The sequence below is a fragment of the Plodia interpunctella genome, chromosome 10, assembly GCF_027563975.2.
Source record: "Plodia interpunctella isolate USDA-ARS_2022_Savannah chromosome 10, ilPloInte3.2, whole genome shotgun sequence".
In the NCBI taxonomy this organism is placed as follows: domain Eukaryota; kingdom Metazoa; phylum Arthropoda; class Insecta; order Lepidoptera; family Pyralidae; genus Plodia; species Plodia interpunctella.
This window is the reverse complement of record NC_071303.1, coordinates 8,833,939-8,839,938: the sequence shown is the minus strand read 5'-3', so window position 1 is coordinate 8,839,938 and position 6,000 is coordinate 8,833,939.

Genomic DNA, 6,000 nt, shown 5'->3' with positions numbered 1-6,000 from the left:
ATATTGTTGAGTTATGCAGTAAATACAAAAATACCATCATAATAATATTACGCTAAAATATTTACGCTTTAAATATTATTTCGGTATTAGGTTCGCATGGGAAATCTGTATTATATTGTCAGCCCTATTGTACAGAATCTCGCTAATTCTGCCGTGATTTATTCCTCCTTCGACCAGCGATTAGTCGCTAAGCGATCCTCCAGATTGGGGCTCGACAACGCCGATTAAAGGAATCGCTGATGGACCCCCGGGAGTTTTCTACCAGTGATTGATTGCTTAGGAAGTTTTGGTTTGTTTGTCTTTAATTTTTATTTGTTTAATTTGACATTGTTGCATAGAAATTGTGCTTTAGAATAAAAAGAAAATATAAATACATATATTAGGACAAATCACACAGATTGAGCTAGCCCCAAAGTAAGTTCGAGACTTGTGTTATGGTATCCCATAACTCAACGATACTATATTTTATAATAAATACATATATAGATAAACATCCAAGACCAGGGCCAATCAGATAAAGATCATTTTCCACCATGACCCGACCGGGGATCGAACCAGGGACCTCTCGGCTCAGAGGCAAGCACTTTACCATTGCGCCATCGAGGTCGTCGTAAATTTTGATTTAAGTATTTGAAGTTGTGATTTTTGCTCTATCATAAAGAGATATCTACTTAAGTACAAACTCAAAATTCGTTGATACGGAGTTGCGACTTCTGATATAAACTAATCTGTTACTCACGAAGAAGATAATGCATACTTTAAGTTATGTATATTTTGTCTCGTTCTACCAATGCCAAATGTTGGAAGGTGCGAGAGTGAACTTTTTTATTAATAGCAAGTGCTTATTTTCACTTGCCATTTAAGCAGGTTGTGGTCACAAACATCCTTCTATGGCACTTCACGTTTTCTCCATTATCGTATACGGTCAGAATAAAAAGCAGATAAAACGTTAGTCCTCGGACACCATAAAGCCTGAAAACTGGGTTAGTAGTAGGTAGTAAATTGTTTTATTTTCGGACAGCATCTCACAGCAAATTGAATCTTCCGGGTTGAGGGTTGTTTAACATAACACGCTTTACACTTTGCTATGAAAATAATAGAATGAAAGTCTAATTGGCTTTTTCTTACTCTTGGCCTGACGTTATTCAGGTAAACAGGGGAACAAACTTGAACAAACTCATGGGATCCGGTGAGGGTGTCGCTGCTGTTGAAGTGAATGGAGACTTCAAAATGAGTTCTTATGTTTTCCAATTTAAGTCGCCGGGTCAATTCAATTGCTCTCATTTGAGCTGTTTTTCGGTTTCTTCCTCAGGCTGTTATTATTTTTATACTCCATCATTCCTTTTTTATAACCTCTTCAAACGAAATTCGAAGAGCTCTCCGTTGCGTCGTACCGTTCCTTTGTGTTTCCATAGGTTTTGGCATTGATGTGCGTTGACGTACGTCGAATCTTCATAGAATTTCTTCTTTGTCCGTCGATGTTGAAACAACCGACCACGACTGAGCAATGGGCCCGACATTAAAATTTACATCAAAGTCGTATCGTGTTCGTGTCGAATAGTGCAAAAAGTATTAAACCCATCATATCAAAATGTCTTCGTAAGAACAATCGTAAAAAATAATAAGATATAGCGTATCTATCCTAGCAGAGGACTTTTAGTCAGTTTTATGACTCCACAAACTTGCAGGGGTCGAAAAAGATACCCTTTTATCGACGATGTTACAAAATATTCTAAAAAGGTTTCGCAATCTTTGAAACAAAATTTATATATTTTTTTCAGGATTATTTTCATAGAAATGTCGTTTTGTTGTCGGACGTTTCGTGACTCAATGGAAATAAAGAAAATTGGGTGAATTTTTATTTTATTGTTAGGGATACTTTTTGTCACTTCCTCGAATTTTGTCTTATGACATTTACGAAACTTATATACCTTTCACTAGCTTTACATATATTATGTTTTATTTAATTTGCAATGTATGTTTGTCGTTATGTCCCTGTTTCGGGTGTAATCTTGCAACTCAAGTTTGAAGCAGTTATCTTCAACCGATTGAGCTGAAATTTTGTACACAAGTTTATTTTGGATGACAATGCATTATTATGAATGCAAGCATGCCCTGACAGTGTACCCAGAAACGGCTACAGACGTTGGAACTCCTCAACAGTTTACTGCACGGACATGATATTTTTGTCACACATTGAATGCAATAAGATCTTTCTGATAACAATAAAAGCTTGCGTCAAAAGTGTAATTTTTGAAAAAAACTTATTTAAGTATATTGATTACTACAATTAAATTTTATGTAAAGCACATGACCTATACACTACATAGGTAATATGTCTTACTTATTAAATAACTACGGTATCATATGAAAACTGTGCATACAAAAAGCCGCATTCCGAGCGCGTCGCTGCTCTAGTCAACTATATCGCGGACAGTAAACTTTTGCAGCCGACCGTACTTGTAACTAAATACTTACAAGAAAATATCACCGATTGTTTTCAACAAAACACTACAATGGTGTTTGAAATAGGTTTTATAAAACAATCTTACGCGGAAATGTTGAAATCACTAATCTGATGGTTGAGACGGGTGTGAGTAATTGACGGTAGTAGAACAATGCTTGTTTATTGTAGGAAATACTGGGATAACAAGATTGCCAGGGTTTCAATTAAACTACCTAGGACTGTTGTTGAACTTAAGCGGAGCCAATTGCCTTTTATTAACCTTCCAAGTAAATGAGGGCTGTTGGGAATTAAACGTGTGTTTATTAGCCACGGATGGACGTTACAAATCAACTCTTACTGACTGTAATTTCAAATGGATAAACCATTGGTTGTCCCCTCTATTGTTGTTTTTTTCAAATATATTGTAATTGTATATAGTTAATTGTTATTACACATATGTATATACACCAGTTACTACAACAAGTATTCCAAGGGAGAGGCCTAGTCACCTGTAGCACAGGCCTCTCAGGAAACCTATTTCAGGAACTAGTCTCTTAGTCTCTTCACAAAGCGTACGTTCAGTACATATAAGTTCGAGTCATATAATTATTAGCTACGTAGCAATAAGCTTTCTTGTGTTTATTGTGAAGAGAAAATAAACGCTTTTATTCTTTATTTTTTATTATTGTCGTTTGTTGCTTCTTTTCGATTGTGATATCGATAATACTCGTGTCGCAGATTTTATTCAAATCGCCTAAAAAAAATACAAAAATAGATCAAAATTGTTTCGGCCGTTTGGCTGCTACGATGCCACGAACAGAAAAACAGATACACGTGAAATTTTAACCCCTCTTTCTGTCGTCGGGGGTTTGAAAGGGCTTGAAATATCAACAGAAAACCAAACGTATTCGAATAAACATCAGAAACTGTCATAAATACCATTTCTTATTACTACCATTTGGTAGAAAACAAGCATTTTGTTAGAAATGTAGAAATGACTGTGGGGGCAACGACCCGCGACTCCCGAGGGCGTACCTACGGAGATATTTTGTCGTCGTATTAAGATTGAAATACGCAATACTTTTCGCTTCACTGCGCAAAATATGTGTAGCATTATGAGTTACGGGTATGTGTGAGATACCTTCCGAGAATATGTTTTTATTTTGCTTTGCGAAAAGCACTCTTAAATACACAAATATGGTTACTTAGTTGAGCTCTCAGCGTCGACCTCTTTCCTCAAGTTTTTTAACTTATGTGTAAGTTCACTCCGACATAACACTATCGATGAATAAATTCGCAAAACTTTTTCAGATTCGGCATACATTGGTGGTTTTTCAATGCAGTAAATAAAAGGTGTCATACAAACTACTCTATGTTCATTAATTCGCGTAGACATCTGCCTGAGGCGATAGTGTGTAGCCGGCATAACACTTTTAGCATAAAAATCTTATGCCGGCTTTAAGGTTTACACACCGGCCGATACCTAAACTTTATTAGCCATTCAATAATGAGAAAATTAAAAAAAATCTATAATAAGAAAATACTTTAATAAGAAAATAAAGTAAATCACGATAAAAAATATGGACGTTATTTTTCAGAAATTATTACGAAATACAAAATATTATTCCTGAAATGTATCTGCTGAGATCTCGCAAAAAGGGTTTTGAATGTTTCGAGTGAATAGAGCGTTGGGTTGGCGCCTTTTGATATTTTTCTTAAAAGGTTATAAAGCACTAACAGCTGGTCCTATCTGAGAAAAAATTCATTCTATTCAAAGAAGAAGATTCGTTTGCTATTATGTTAGTTAAATCAGTATTCATTATCTTCGTGGCTTCCTGTTTTCAAATCATAAATAATTTTAAAATGAAACATTTCAAAGATTTTGTTAGACAAAATATTTGTATGGCCATTCCTTAGTACTTAGTGTGGGTGGATTGCACCGGCAACTTTGACGTTAACTTTAACTTGCGCAGAAAAACGCAAATTACGCCTTTTTGTCTAAACATCAGCGGCGTCGCTGGTTAAAATCAACGTCAAATTTGACGGTGCAACTCACCTTTACACGATATTTACCTACAAATTTGCTATGTTGAGAAGCAAAGAAGAAAGGAAAGATATGTATCTTTGCTAGCAATAAACCACATAGGTATACCATATCGAAACGACCAGAAACCCCCACTCATTCTCGCGTGTTCTCGTTTACAATCGGGGCTGTGGCGCTCCGATGCCCTGGACTCGCGTAAAAAATAAACCATTTAATTTTGAAGATCCACACCACGAAGTAATTACCAATACTAATTATATAAAGTACCTACTTAGTTACTAATTCCTGCCATACTACCTATTTCCCTACAATGTCATAAGAGGGTTGTTCAGAGGTTTGTCAATTTTCTTGAGGAAGGAAACATTTCCAAGATCAATCATTCATAAAATTTTACCACAGTACAGATTAATAATTTTAAAGTCAGATAGCAAAATTCTTCTCTTTGTTAAAACTTGAAAATTTGTAATGACAGCGCGGCCGCAGCTGACAGTATCATAATCGCACAATAGTTGTGTCAATACAATTTGCCAATTTTATATAAATGTAATGATTTCTCCATCTCGACGACCTCGGTGGCGCAGTGGTAAAGTTCTTGCCACTGAACCGAGGTTCGATCCCCGGTCGGGTCATGATGGAAAATGATCTTTTTCTTATTGGCCCGGGTCTTGGATGTTTATCTATATATGTATTTGTTATAAAATATAGTATCGTTGAGTTAGTATCCCATAACACAAGTCTCGAACTTACTTTGGGGCTAGCTCAATCTGTGTGATTTGTCCTAATATATATTTATTTATTTATTATTTATATTTATCTAAACGTAGAAAACTGATCAATAAAGCCCTTATATCCATAGTCTGCATGTTGGCATCAACAATAGACAATAATAACTTTCTTTGTGATGCAACACGCACATTTTAATCATGCATTGTGGCTCTAAAACGATGCAAAATCAACATTTGATTTGGAGATACGAGTACAAAATAACGAAAGTGCATAAATAAAATAAATTGGAATAAAAATAAGCTTGGGAAGATAATGTTGTAGTCTAAAATTTGTTGTTCGCTGCGAACTTAGACCTCGCGAACACAATATGTTTTTACAAAATTGTGAATATTTAAAAAATGATTTGACCGATTTTGATGTCCAACGAACTTAAAAATTCTATTGACAGATTCTACATACCTTTTAAATTTCATTTGAAATCAAACCAACGACTCGAAAGTTATCTCGTTTCAAACAAACAAACATACGTACATACATACATACATACAAAAAATGTATTTTTGCCCCAAGTTGACTTGTAGAAAGTATATCCGTGGAAAGCAGAAAAAATGCATGTATTGAGATTTTCAGTAACAGATCATGCTCTCGGTTGTATTCACAAATGAGACGCCCCGAAGCTCTCGGACCACCGGACGCTCTCGCTTCTGAGTTCAACCCTCTTCGGAAAAGCAACATGGGAAAGTTTTTGGGAAAATTCCCGTGGCAGAAGAGGCAATCTTAAAAA